Here is a 15,893-nt window from a genome sequence, read left to right as displayed (position 1 = left end):
TATGTCCACACAAAGTCTTATTCAAACACGTTCATGGTAACTTTATTCAGAATAGTGGGGATCTGGCAACAGTTAGGAATTCACTAATAGAATGGATAAACAAGTATGACATATTCATACAACAGAATATGACTCAGCAACTAAAGAACAAACTACTGATACACAAGGCAGAATGGATGAAATCTCAAACACCATGAGAAGTGAAAAAGGACCTTTACACAAAAGAATACAAATGTATTACCCTGCTTATTTTATGTTCTAGACTGGTGATCCTCCAACCTTTTTGGCACCAAGGACTGGTTTCACAGAAGACAATTTTTCCATGGCCTGGGTGCGGGGGATGGTTTCAGACGCTTCTCACCAGGAACGTGCAACCTCGATCCTCCCACGCGCATTCACGCTAGGGTTCCTGCTGCTTTGAGAATCGCGTGTCACTGCCGATGGGACAGGAGGCAGGCGGTCATTCGAGTGATGGGAGTGACTGTAAATACAGAAGAAGCTTTGCCTTCTCACCTGTTGTTCACTGCCTGCCATGCGGCTGGGTTCCTAACCGACCACAGATTGACACTGGGGTTGGAGACCCCTGTTCTAGACAACAGGCAGAACTAATCCGTGATGAACAACGTGTCTGAGCCGAGGCAGCCTGTCTGCGTGCGTCTGTGAGTGCTGTAGCTGTAAGCATACGTGTTTGTGCACGTATGTGTGTGTGTGTGGGATTACAGATTACAGGATACTGACTGGGGAGGAACACGAAGTAATTTTGGAGGATGAAGGCAATGTCCTAGGATCTTGGCTGCAGAGATGTACTTATTAATCAAACTCAGGAAATGTATACTTAATACTTGTACACTTGAATGTATGTACGAATTACAAAAAAAAAAAATTCTAGTCAAAGTAAAAAAGAAATCTCGTTTAAAAGTATACATGGGGGTAATGGGTAAGAATGTCTGCAACTGATTTTGACATGTGTCCACAACTAAACAGACTGGTTGATGGACAGACAGATACAGTTGTATAGATGTATCACAAAATGTGCAGTAAAGGCTAGGTGGTACACAGGCAGGTTTTCATGGTAAATCTTACAGGTACGTTTGAAAATTTTCACAATAAAATGTTGGAAAAAAACCAATGACTTTGAGAAAAAGAGAATTATACAAAATAAACTTTATCATCTTCCTCATCATTATCATCACTATAATATCTAAATATTCCATTTATTGAAAATCTGCTTTGGCTTTAACATAATTAAAATACTGACTATCTTTACCCGAGTCTGATGGGAATAGTATTTCCAACACACGTAAGAGAAATGAATTTGCTGAAAGTCACTAGCAGGTAAGTGGCTGAACTTCAGCTTATATTCTATACTAATATCTTCTATTTGTTATTTGCTTATTATTGTTTTTGTTCTCTATTGCTATGTCGATTGCATAAGGCTATTGTTTATGACCACAGCGGGTCAAAAACACAGCTAAGATAGAGCACAAAGTTCTAGAGACTCAAGTTTGAAATTCTGTCATTCAGATTACAGGATACATTGGGTAAACAGCAAAAGGAATGATCAATGTGAGTAATAATTCCATGGAAACGTGGTACGTCTGGACAGAGAATGAATTTGAAATGAAAATGTGCATGACTGACATTGCTTAAGTTGCAAGCGGCTTTACACGTGGTGAAGTCCAGTCGCATAACTGGAACCACTGGATTGGATTTGGGAAGGAAAGGAACACTGTCAGCCAAAGACAGCTTAACACGTCCTGGAGTAACTCATCTGCGTACAGCACTATAGAGCCTGCTGCTTTTACACAACTCTTTTCATTATAAATTTGCACCTTTATTCAGCTTGCAAGTGAAAGATGACTAAGGGTGCTTTGAATCATGAGTCATCGCTTTGATTATCTGCCAGTTACCTTGAAAGGTGAAGTTGCTCAGTGACTTCACGCTTGATGACCAAATCACTTTAGGTTATGTTAATCTAGAATGCATTGAGATCTTGTTCAACCAAGGGTCTTGAGAAAAAAATCAGCATGTTCTTGGTTTATTTTAAAAAGACGAGGAAGCAGTATCCTGATTTAGAAGTTTTGCTAGGTATCTTTGAGACATGGAAATTCATCCGATTGATATTGGAAAGATTGGCTGATATTCAGGGTGGTGGGCCAAGTCTTTAAAAATAAGAACTCTAGTTAAAAGTAAAGCGACTACTTACTGAGGCAAAGACTGCTAAGATTTGAGCCCTAGACTCCATAAAGTCTTCCTTTTGCAAGTGTGCATGCTTAGTCATGCTCGACTCTTTGTGGCCCCATAGACTGTAGCCTGTCAGGCTCCTCTGTCCATGGAATTCTCCAGGCAAGAATACTGGAGCCATTTCCTACTCCAGGGGAACTTCTCAACCCAGGGATTGAACCTGCATCTCTTGGGTCACCTAAATTGGCAGGTGGGTTCTTTACCACTAGTGCCACCTGGGAAGCCCCAGCCTTACATTTAAGCACAGATTATGCCCTGTAATGAGACAGTGCAGGCTAAAATGCTACTTCCTTGCCTTTGGCTGAAACTGGATCAACTTGGCGGATCAACACTGATGTCATGGCCTCCAGATCTCTGACCAGGTGCTGATGGACCCTCGGGTTTAAGAAGCTCAACAAGCCCAACAGAGACTGTTCATCAGACATTTATACGAGGGTGGGACCCGCTTATCATAGCAGCCAGGAAGATATTCACTGTAACTAAATTGAGAATAATAATAATAGTACAGTAAGCTTCGGGGTGAAAATACTAAAAACTCTGATCTGGCCCGATTTCTTCCAGCAACTGACTGATCCAAAAAGAATGACATTATAATATGATAAAGAGTTATCAACTCAGATATCCTGACCTTTAGGAGATTTCTCTGTGACTTTTAAAAATTTTAGTAAATTTCCCATAATCATTCTCAGAGCTTTCTGAGAGGCTATTCTCAGACTATAATCCTCAATTTTGCTCAAATAAAATTTTTCATGTAAAAATGTTCTGTCAGGTTTTTCTTTTGTATACAATAAATGTCATACAGGTTACTGAGAGGTTATATGTTTAAGATCAAATCAGTTACCTATAGGACTGGACTTTAGCTTCTGGCCATGAGGGAATAAAAGAAACAGAATAGCAGGGAAACATATACATTATCATATATAAAATAGACAGCAAGTGAGAATTTGCTGTGTAAAACAGGGAGCTCAATTCAGTGTTCTGTGATAACCTAGAAGGCTTAGATTGGAGAAGACAATGGCACCCCACTCCAGTACTCTTGCCTAGAAAATCCCACGGACGGAGGAGCCTGGTGGGCCGCAGTCCATGGGGACGTGGCAGAGGCTAACACGCTGTTGTAGATCAATTGTCCTCCAATAATTGCATTTTGTTCTATTAAAAAAAAATTATCCTTAATAAAAACAAACAAAAAAAAGAAACTCGATTTGCCTTCGTATACCTGGGGAAAAAAGATAATGAAATATATGAAACAGTGTTTCCAAAATATATGAAATAGTGTTTTTCAGGCATTAGACAAGGAATAGCACAGTACCATGATCTCTGAGGGAAAGGATACAATGAGGTAAGCCCTCACACTGCCCCCTCTACCGCCTGGAGAGTTTCCAGGTCACAGCCCAAGGATGGGAGATCAAGTAGAGCCTGGAGTTTCTCTGATTTGAGAAGAGATTACAGAGGCTGAGGTGGCCACCATTTACTGTGGAAATAGACAGAGGGAAGACCTACAGGGAAAGAGAAAAAGAGGAAGACAGGAGAGATGCAGAGATCTGCAAAGGATTCTCTCAAGCGTTTGGCCAAATACCGATTAGCTCCTATGCATAAGGAAACAGGAGCTTCCCAGGTGGTGCTAGTGGTAAAGAACCCACCTGCCAATGCAGGAGACATAAGAGAGGCAGGTTTGATCCCCGGGTCAGCAAGGTCTCCTGCAAGAGGGCATGGCAACCCACTCCAGTATTCTTGCCTGGAGTGTCCCATGGATAGAGGAGCCTGGCAGGCCCCAGTCCATAGGGTTGCAAAGTATTGGACATGACTGAGGTGACTTAACACACGTAAGGAAACTGCCAAGGTGAGGAAAGAACCAGCAGAAGGAATGGGTGAAATAACCCTTGAAATTCATAGAGGGTCGGGACAGTTCAAGTTCCCCTAAGACAGTAAGAAAAGATGCCCTAAGACATGGAGTAGAATCCTCCGCGAGTGTAACTCTAGACTTGACACTGTTTTGGATCTATCCAACAACTCTTTAAACAAAAAAACTCTCGAGAATAAAATTATTTCTAAGTAACTCATCTGTATTTCAGTACAAAGCCCCCAGATAGTCAAAGGATAACATTTATTTAAAATTCAGCACCCAAACACATAAAATTCATATTGCATGGCATTGAATCAAGATTTACTAGGCATGCAGAGAAGCCTGGAAAGAACTTCCCACAACAAACAGAAAAATTAATCAATAGGAAAAAAATGAAACAGAAAATAATGATTAGTATACAAGCAGGATAAAACGGTACTACAGTAATACTCTCCACATTCAACAAAGCAGCAGAAAGCATAGGAAACATAAAAGACACACACACAAGGAAAACAAAGAACAAATTCTCAGGAACAAAAATAAATGTCTGTGATGAGAAACACACTGGACAGAACTGACAGCAGATAAGACACTGTGGGGGAAACAATTAGTTTCACTATATAAAAATGGAAACTACCCAAAATGAGACATACAGAGAATAGAAGGCTAAAGAAGAAGAAGAAAATAAAACAATGAACAGAGCATTTGCGAGCTGTAGGAGAACAAGGATTGAATGGGTGTCCAAAAAAGAAAAAAGAAAGGAAGGTGATGAGAATATTTTAAGAAATGATGAAAAAATTTACAATTTTTCAAACTTGATGACAACTATAACTTTCCAGTTGAAGAATCTCAGCAAACCCTAGAGAGATGATTCATGAGATACTTTCTGTATATTTGCAGTGCTCATTGGGCATGATAGGCAGCCTCTGAATTTATAATCCTGGCCTCCTGGTGCTCATGCCCTTCTGTAACCTCCACCCACTGCATATGGGATGAACTGATTGATTTGTATCTAGTGCAGAGAGCGAGGCAGAAGTGGAAATGTGATGTCATTTCCATGACTAGGTTATAAAAAGATGATGGTTTCCATCTTGGTCTCTTTCTTTCTCTCTTTGATCATCAGTTCCCATGATGTGGGGCACACAGCCACCTGGCAGGCAGCCCATATGGCCAGGAACTGTGGTCTGCCCACAACCACGTGAGTGAGTTTGGAAAAAATTCTCTAGCCCTGTTTGAGCCTTGAGGGGACTTGCATTCCTGGAAGACAGCTTGACTGCAGCCTCATGAGAGATCCGGAGCCAGAAGCACCTACCTAAGCCACATCAGGACGCCTGTCCTGTAGAAACTCTGTGATAATGGACGCCTTTTGCTTTCAGCCACTGAGCTTTGGGGTAAGCGCTTACACACTGATAGATAACTAATACATTGGGGGTATATATATATATATTCATGTACATATATGTATATACACACACACATGAATCAGAAATAAACCACTTTCTATAGATTGTCCTCAAAGTAAGTATTCCAGAAATACCTGCAAAATGAATGTTTAAAAGATAAGGCTTTATACACATTTATATAAATATAAATGTATATATGTATATAAATATATGTATGTACATATGTATATAAATTGTACACATATATACTTACATATAAGTATACACACATACTATACATATACCTACATATAGTATATTTCAGTTCAGTTCAGTTCAGTTGCTCAGTCGTGTCCGACTCTTTCCAACCCCATGAATCACAGCACGCCAGGCCTCCCTGTTCATCACCATCTCCCAGAGTTCACTCAGACTCACGTCCATCGTGTCCGTGATGCCCTCCAGCCATCTCATCCTCGGTCGTCCCTTTCTCCTCCTGCCCCCAATCCCTCCCAGCATCAGAGTCTTTTCCAATGAGTCAACTCTTCGCATAAGGTGGCCAAAGTACTGTAGCTTCAGCTTTAGCATCGTTCCTTCCAAAGAAATCCCAGGGCTGATCTCCTTCAGAATGGACTGGTTGGATCTCCTTGTAGTCCAAGGGACTCTCAAGAGTCTTCTCCAACACCACAGTTCAAAAGCATCAATTCTTCGGCACTCAGCTTTCTTCACAGTCCAACTCTCACATCCATACATGACCACAGGAAAAACCATAGCCTTGACTAGACAGACCTTAGTCGGCAAAGTAATGTCTCTGCTTTTGAATATGCTATCTAGGTTGGTCATAACTTTTCTTCCAAGGAGTAAGCATCTTTTAATTTCACAGCTGAAATCACCATCTGCAGTGATTTTGGAGCCCAAAAAAATAAAGTCTGACACTGTTTCCACTGTTTCCCCATCTATTTCCCATGAAGTGATGGGACCGGACGCCATGATCTTCGTTTTCTGAATGTTGAGCTTTAAGCCAACTTTTTCACTCTCCTCTTTCACTTTCATCAAGAGGCTTTTTACTTCCTCTTCACTTTCTGCCATAAGGGTGGTGTCATCTGCATATCTGAGGTTATTGATATTTCTCCCAGCAGTCTTGATGCCAGCTTGTGTTTCTTCCAGTCGAGCGTTTCTCATGATGTACTCTGCATAGAAGTTAAATAAACAGGGTAACAATATACAGCCTTGACATACTCCTTTTCCTATTTGAAACCAGTCTGTTGTTCCATGTCCAGCTCTAACTGTTGCATCCTGACCTGCATACAGATTTCTCAAGAGGCAGGTTAGGTGGTCTGGTATTCCCATCTCTTTCAGAATTTTCCACAGTTTCTTGTGATCCACACAGTCAAAGGCTTTGGCATAGTCAATAAAGCAGAAATAGATGTTTTTCTGCAACTCTCTTGCTTTTTCCATGATCCAGTGAATGTTGGCAATTTGATCTCTGGTTCCTCTGCCTTTTCTAAAACCAGCTTGAACATCAGGGAGTTCACAATTCACATATTGCTGAAGCCTGGCTTGGAGAATTTTGAGCATTACTTTATTAGCATGTGATATAAGTGCAATTGTGTGGTAGTTTGAGCATTCTTTGGTATTGCCTTCCTTTGAAATAGGAATGAAAACTGACGTTTTCCAGTCACTCAAATATACAGTGTGTATATATATATATACACACATACATATATATCTCAACTATTTTATAAAGACAGAGACAATTTTTTTAAAGATTCTTTTTATGTAGCCCTGGTAGCTCAGCTGGTAAAGAATCTGCCTGCAATGCAGGAGACCCCGGGTTGATTCCTGGGTTGGAAAGATCCTCTGGAGAAGGAAAGGCTACCCATTCCAGTATTCTTGGGCTTTCCCGGTGGCTAAGAAGGTAAAGAACCCACCTGCAATGCAGGAGACCCAGGTTTGATACCTGGGTCAGGAAGACTGTCCTGGAGAAGGGACTGGGTACCCACTCCAGGATTCCATGGACAGAGAAGCCTGGTGGGCTACAGTCTCCGGGGTCCCAAAGACTTGGATATGACTGAGTGACTTTCACTTTACATGGACCATTTTTAAAGTCTTCATTGCATTTGTTACAATATTGCTTCTGATTTTTATGTTTTGAGGTTGTGTTTCTTTTCTTTTTGGCTGAGAGGAATGTGGGATCTCACCTCCCTGACTAGGGATCGAACCCACACCCCCAGCATTAGAAGGTAAAGCCTTAATCACTTGACTACCAGGAACATCATGAGGAGGGTCTTGATTGAAGCTTTTTAAGTTGGTAAGGATATTGCTATGAGGGGGATTGCTCTGGGATGAGGATTCTTTACAGAGGAGACAGTATTTTATGTGAGCTTTGAGGGAGACAGAGTTTGGCTACAATGAGTCTAGATATTCAGAGTGAGTCAGTCAGGTAATAGGAGAGATGAGGAATCAAGGGATTTGTATACTAAGCCATGAGCAGAATGCAGTGTGAGAAAATGAGGAAAAAGACATGGATGGAATAAAAGATGCTTTTTTTGTACACAGATAATTGTAACTTCAGTCTTGGGCTCATGTGATAAAGATATCACATTAACACAAAACATTAATTCTTGCAAAGAACTCTTTTTACATTACACTCTTTAGAAACATGGAGCATATGTACGTGCTTGAGTTGAATGGACAGGGATGAGCTAATAATGAATTTTCTTATTCTCAGAGAAGCCAGATAAGGCAGAATGGTAACCTATTAATCTCTTCATGAAGCAGAGTATCTCTGTATTTCAAAAAGCAGCAGTGACAGCCACACCTAGAGAGAGGTGTGATCACAAAGAAGAAAAGTCTATTTTCTTGTCTGACTTACAGCTACAAGTGTTATGAACTTGGATCCTATTGGGCCCATTGGATTTACTGTCTGTCGAGCCTCACACTTTCTGATTTTCTTGTCCATGGTTTACAGCAGTTTTTCCTTGCCAATTTAAATTCCAGCTGGCTTTAAAATCAACAGTGTTCATCAATCACCTGCTTTTTCATTTTTAATTTCCACGCTTTAGACGTCCATTCGCACTTTCCACGGTGCTAATTCTGTCCTTTACTCTCCTGCCATGTTTCATCACTAAGTGACCATGGAAGCTTCCAGCTCACTGGGGCCACAAGTCACCCCCAGCACACCTTGCTAAGATGAGCACTTCAGAGCTATGAAAAACACGTGCAGATAACACGGCAACGTCTCCAACAAGCATTTTAAACGCTGGGCCTCTGAGCCTACTCCCTCTGACTCTACAATTCAGAGAAAGAGTTGATGAACAAAACTCAGGTTAACAAAAGTCTTCAATTTAACAAAATTAAATTTCATGTAATACACTCAAATACAGTTTATTCCATTGAAGTGGTGTCATGTTGGGATTTTCTTCGTTCTCCAGAGAAATGATTTCATTGCTGGGGAAGAAAGTGTCAGAAATGAGGCAAAATGGACACAAAATGTAACAAAAACATGGAATGTTTTAATCTCCTGTACCAGCATGTAACTTGAATCCCCATCGTAGTTTTATGGAATTCCTGAGCATATCTTATCAATGAATGTGCAGGATGAAGCATGTTCAGTTTGAAATATAAAGTTGGGATTTTCAAATAAGAGGTTCTAAAGTAGAATCATGTTTTAAAAATTCATCAAGCAGGTTCTCTCTTCACCAAAAGCCATCAGGAGAGACAGGTCACAGTCTATTCTGAGGGTGGGTGCAAAGATCATTGTAAAAAAAATTCAAAGCTACAACTAAATAAGTCTGACACTGAGTGAATAGGCTGAGAAAAATAGGCTCTCTTCCTTTTAAATGATCGAAAATATATTTTGTGTTGAACTAAATAGGGCTTTATCCTTCCTATTTCTCATTTTAAAATCAACCTAATAGTAAGTTCCAACTAACAAAGCTATTTTTCAAAAGAGTAAGTGCTTTGCAGAAGGTATAATTTTTCAATATACATAGTTAGGTATTTTCCAATAATACAAAAGGTTTTACTTCTGTATACTGGAGAATAAGAAATTAGTTTTGAGATCAGATTTCTTACTATTTTATTCTCTATTTTGGACCCAGATTTTTCAGAAAGTGGCAACAACAGTCATTTTAAAGATGCACCTAAAATATCAGTAAAGCAGTATACCGAGCCAGCCTGAAAATATTGTTATTACACATTTAATACATTTATTACACATTTATTACATTATTACACATTTATTACACATTTAACAAAGCCCCATGAGTTTTCTGACTACTCTTCAATCCATTCATTAGTGATTCTGTATGTTCTTTGTAGGTCATTGCTACAGCCAGTAATTGGAGGCTGCATGAATTAAAACCTAAATCAAATTATACGTCCCAGGTCACAAAGATAGACTGGAGGCTTGAAGTCCAAAACTTATTAATGTCTTTAACCAAAAGTGTTGTTATTATTTCTATGTCCCTATATTTAAATTTTAGGATTGCTTGAGTGAACAAGTAGGGAAATATGGCTGAGCAGGTCTGGTTTCTCTGCCTGAATTGATCTTCACTCTCCTGTTGAGTGTGGGTTCATCCCAGTGCTGTGAGCTAGGCTTCCCACATCAGGATCTCCTTTCTCAGCACTTGGGGCTCCGAGGAGTCACTGCTCCTGCTAATTCTCTTAGAGATTTTTCACTTGATCTCCTGCACCTGTTGCTGGGCCCTGCACCTACTGCTGTTAGAACCTCCTCCCTTTGAAAATTTGTCCTGCTTGTTTACATGGTTTTCTCCTGTACCCAACTGTGAGCCCCTGGAGGGCAGAAACGATCATATTTTATTTATCTTCTACCCATAGTGTTTATCTGAGAGCTTGGACACATTGTTGATCAGGGAACACAAATGGCTACCTGGCAGCTGGCCACCTGCACGCTTTGGCCAGCACGGAAGTTAACAAGAATAGAATTTGAATGCCTTTATGTTGGCCCGTGCTCGGCAGGTTTGGACAGTCTCTATTTTCTTGAACGTGGCCACGGTCACCTACTGATCTTACCACCTTGGTCCCTGTGAGCATCCTAATGTGTGGTCCTGGTTTTGGCCACTCACTGGATATTAGTTATGCAGATAAGTGTCTTGATAGGTGTGTATGTATCTCATTGCCTGGAAAAACATTATCTTAATACCCTGACCTTGAAAATTCCTTTATTTTCAGGCCTAGGGCAAGTCAGAAAAATATAACTCTATTACACAATGTATGAAGAAGCATTTCTGAAATATTTGACAGAGATGGGTCAACCTGAGCATTCTTAAATTAGGACATCTAGGTTGCTTCCATGTTCTAGCTATTATAAAAAGTGCTACGACGAACATGGGGGTACGCCTCTTTCAATTGTGGTTTTCTCAGGGTATATTCCCAGTGGTGGGATTGTTGAGTCATATGGTAGATCTACTCCTAGTTTTTAAAGGAATCTCCATCCACTATTCCCCATAGTGGCTGTATCAATTTACATTCCTACCAACAGCGCAAGAAGGTTCCCTTTTCTCCACATCCTCTCCAAATTGTTTGTAGATATTTTAATGATGGGCATTCGGATGGGTGTGAGGTGATACCACATCGTAGCTTTGATTTGCAGTTCTCTAATCCCTTATGATTATGCAGTGGAAGTGAGAAATAGATTTAAGGGCCTAGATCTGATAGATAGAGTACCTGAAGAACTATGGAATGAGGTTCGTGACACTGTGCAGGAGACAGGGATCAAGACCATCCCCATGGAAAAGAAATGCAAAAAAGCAAAATGGCTGTCTGGGGAGGCCTTACAAATAGCTGTGAAAAGAAGAGAGGCAAAAAGCAAAGGAGAAAAGGAAAGATATAAGCATCTGAATGCAGAGTTCCAAAGAATAGCAAGAAGAGATAAGAAAGCCTTCTTCAGCGATCAATGCAAAGAAATAGAGGAAAACAACAGAATGGGAAAGACTAGAGATCGCTTCAAGAAAATTAGAGATACCAAGGGAACATTTCATGCAAAGATGGGCTCAATAAAGGACAGAAATGGTCTGGACCTAACAGAAGCAGAAGATATTAAGAAGAGGTGGCCAGAATACACGGAAGAACTGTACAAAAAAGATCTTCATGACCCAGATAATCATGATGATGTGATCACTAATCTAGAGCCAGACATCTTGGAATGTGAAGTCAAGTGGGCCTTAGAAAGCATCACTACGAACAAAGCTGGTGGAGGTGATGGAATACCAGTTGAGCTGTTTCAAACCCTGAAAGATGATGGTGTGAAAGTGCTGCACTCAATATGCCAGCAAATTTGGAAAACTCAGCAGTGGCCACAGGACTGGAAAAGGTCAGTTTTCATTCCAATCTCAAAGAAAGGCAATGCCAAAGAATGCTCGAACTACCGCACAATTGCACTCATCTCACATAATAGTAAAGTAATGCTCAAAATTCTCCAAGCCAGGCTTCAGCAATACACGAACCGTGAACTCCCTGATGTTTAAGCTGGTTTTAGAAAAGGCAGAGGAACCAGAGATCAAATTGCCAACATCCGCTGGATCATGGAAAAAGCAAGAGAGTTCCAGAAAAACATCTATTTCTGCTTTATTGACTATGCCAAAGCCTTTGACTGTGTGGATCACAATAAACTGTGGAAAATTCTGAGAGAGATGGGAATACCAGACCACCTGACCTACCTCTTGAGAAATCTGTATGCAGGTCAGGATGCAACAGTTAGAGCTGGACATGGAACAACAGACTGGTTCCAAATAGGAAAAGGAGTACGTCAAGGCTGTATATTGTCACCCTGCTTATTTAACTTATATGCAGAGTACATCATGAGAAACGCTGGACTGGAAGAAACACAAGCTGGAATCTAGATTGCTGGGAGAAATATCAATAACCTCAGATATGCAGATGACACTACCCTTATGGCAGAAAGTGAAGAGGAGCTAAAAAGCCTCTTGATGAAAGTGAAAGAGGAGAGCGAAAAAGTTGGCTTAAAGCTCAGCATTCAGAAAACGAAGATCATGGCATCCAGTTCCCATCATTTCATGGGAAATAGATGGGGAAACAGTGGAAACAGTGTCAGACTTTATTTTTTTGGGCTCCAAAATCACTGCAGATGGTGACTGCAGCCATGGAATTAAAAGACACTTACTCCTTGGAAGGAAAGTTATGACCAACCTAGACAGTATATTCAAAAGCAGAGACATTACTTTGCTGACTAAGGTCCGTCTAGTCAAGGCTATGGTTTTTCCTGTGGTCATGTATGGATGTGAGAGTTGGACTATGAAGAAGGCTGAGCGCCGAAGAATTGATGCTTTTGAACTGTGGTGTTGGAGAAGACTCTTGAGAGTCCCTTGGACTGCAAGGAGATCCAACCAGTCCATTCTGAAGGAGATCAGCCCTGGGATTTCTTTGGAAGGAACGATGCTAAAGCTGAAGCTCCAGGACTTTGGCTACCTCATGCGAAGAGTTGACTGATTGGAAAAGACTCTGATGCTGGGAGGGATTGGGGGCAGGAGGAGAAGGGGACAACAGAGGATGAGATGGCTGGATGGCATCACCGACTCGATGGACGTGAGTCTGAGTGAACTCCGGGAGTTGGTGATGGACAAGGAGGCCTGGCGTGTTGCAATTCATGGGGTCGCAAAGAGTTGGACACGACTGAGTGACTGAACTGAACTGAACTGAATAAGGAGTGATGCTGAGCATCTTTTCATGTGTTGGCCATCTGTCTGTCTTCTTTGGAGAAATGTCTGTGTAAGTCTTCTGCCCATTTTTTTTTAAATGGGTTGTTTGTTTCTGGTATTGAGTTGCATGAGTTGCTTGTGTATTTTGGAAGTAAGTCCTTGGTCAGTTGTTTCATTTGTAATTATTTTCTTCCATTCTCAGGGTCCAAATGTAAAATAGAGAGCAAGTGGGAATTTGCTGTGTGACCACCTACAGGGGTGGGGTGGGGAGGGTATATATACATACCTGTGGCTGATTCACGCGGACGATGGCAGAAAACAATACAATATTGTAAAGCAATTATCCTCTGATTTCACAAAGGAACAAAAACATTAGGCAGGAAAACAGATCTACATGAGTTACTTGTGGAACCCAGAGAATGCAAAGAAACCAACTCCTTGGAAAGCCTAGATTTGCATTCCTGAGATGGTACTCAACTTCTGCCTTGCTCACTGGAATTTTAAAAGCAATGATCCTGGCTAACATTTCAAGTGTAAATTCAAGAAGCTGCTTCTCTGGGCTGATCCTAAGATGCTCCTCACTACAGCCAATGGAAACACAACAGAGCACACTCTAGAAAAGTGATTCCACAGGGGGCCACGGCAACGATGTACAGGGTGAAACACTCTCCTGTTCTGGTTCAGTCTGGAAGAGTGTTGAAGCACCTAGCTAAATGGATGTAACTCACATCACCAGTCGGCGACAACCCTGAGCCAGACCAAGTTTCCCACGAAAGCAGTAAGTTTGGGTCTGTTTAAGCCATCTGATGAACTGGGATTAAGGTTCTCAAGGTTTACCCTCATGTCTCTATAATGATTTTAACATTTTAATTTCATTTTTACTTATTTAACATTTTAAAAGCATTAAAAAAAATTTAAAAGCATTAAAACTATTAGCATGTGTTCACACTGGTCATAGAAATTCTCACCTGTAGAAAGCATAATATCCATAAAAGTGCAACTTTGAGGAAGCTAATGCCTGTGAATATGCCCAGCTAAATACCTTGTCGTGGCTGTGAGAGGGCTTCCCTGGCGGCTCAGCTGGTTAAGAATCTGCCTGCAATGAGGGAAACCCAGGTTTGATCCCTGGGTCAGGAAGATTCCCCAGGAGAAGGGCATGGCAACACACTCCAGTATTCCTGCCTGGAGAATTCTAAGGACAGAGGAGTCTGGCGGGCTACAGTCCACGGGGTTGCAAAGAGATCAGCATGACTGAGTGACTGTCACTAGTAGTTTAAATACTGGGTTGGCCAAAAATTTCTTTGGGGTTTTCATGTTCCGGAAAAACGAACTTCTTGGCCAACCCAATAATTTGCTACGTAGAATTACTATTAATATGACCAATAGTTGGTTTCCAAAGAAAGACTTTATAGTAAGTTTTCTTTCTGAGTAATTAGAAAGTAACACTTGTTTCTGTTGGAGCCACGCCTTTGTCAAGACGCTGAAACCCTACCAGCTGCCTGCAGGATAACACACATCTAGTTGGCAGAGCCAAGCCTGGGGTGAGTCACTAAATTTGATCTTTCCACAACTGCCACTATAAAAAGGGAATATGCTTTCTATAATCTGCCATGACAATTACAAGACAGAAAAAAAAAAAATCCCTGAGTAAATATAATAACAAAGCCTATTTGCACAAACAACAAAAGAAGTGCCGTTTTCTCCATGTCATGTAACAAGGTACACAAGTGTCCTCCTTAGAGCACACACTAAACACTGGCCACCTGGACCATAGACTAAATTTTGCCTTAACCCTGGCATCAGCTTCATGGCCTAATAGTTCTAGATTTACATGATTACATTGCAATTGATTTTCTACTTCAGCTTTTGTTGGCCCAGAAATGATAAGAAGCACCAACAGAGATAAGAGATGCTAGGCACCAAGCCCTTAATATCTTTGTCAGTAGAGCTCAGAAACCTCTTCCGTGGGCATTCAAGGGAGTTGTCCTCCCAGGATTAGCCTTGAGCCCTTCATTTCGAGCTGGACTTGTCTGACCGTCTGGCCAGCTCCGTCAGGAAGACATGAGGAGGCTTGCCATGATTTCCTACCAAAGGGCTGGAGTTTTTGCTCCTCTGCATTTACAGACATAGTTTTCTCTCTTTTAGAGAAGACTCTAACACCCTGGGCAGAGGTTCTAGGTGACCATTTTAGAGAAGACTCCAACACCCTGGGCAGAGGTTCTAGGTGACCACAAACCTCGTCCTGTTTAAACCGCTCTGGCTCATTTAAACAGGCACCATGTTGCTAACGTACCTCCCTCCATGACAGGGCTTCTGAGGGCACGAGAGCTCCAACAGCAAAGCAGCACATGGGACCCACAGTAGACACATCTGCTGTTTCAGTTTTAAAAAGTGAAGTTATTAGACTGTCTTGCAATCAAGCATATGTTCAATCACCATACTGACAACAGGGCTGTTTCTTCAGAGGTCAAATATCTTGTTGCTCATGTGAATTAACAAGCAAGGTTTGAAAAAATCGGTGTAGTCGATCTTATTTACAAAGCAGAAATAGAGACACAGACGTAAAGAACAAATGTATGGATGCCAAGTGGGAAAGGTTGGGGTGGGGGGGGTAGTGGGAAGAACTGTGAGATTGGGATAGACATATATACACGACTATGAATAAAACAGGTAAGTAATGAGAACCTACTGTATAGCTCAGGGAACTCGACTCAATGTTCTGTGGAGACCTAAATGGGAAGGAAA

Source organism: Budorcas taxicolor, chromosome 21 (assembly GCF_023091745.1).
Source record: "Budorcas taxicolor isolate Tak-1 chromosome 21, Takin1.1, whole genome shotgun sequence".
NCBI lineage: Eukaryota > Metazoa > Chordata > Mammalia > Artiodactyla > Bovidae > Budorcas > Budorcas taxicolor.
This window is presented reverse-complemented; position numbering follows the sequence as displayed.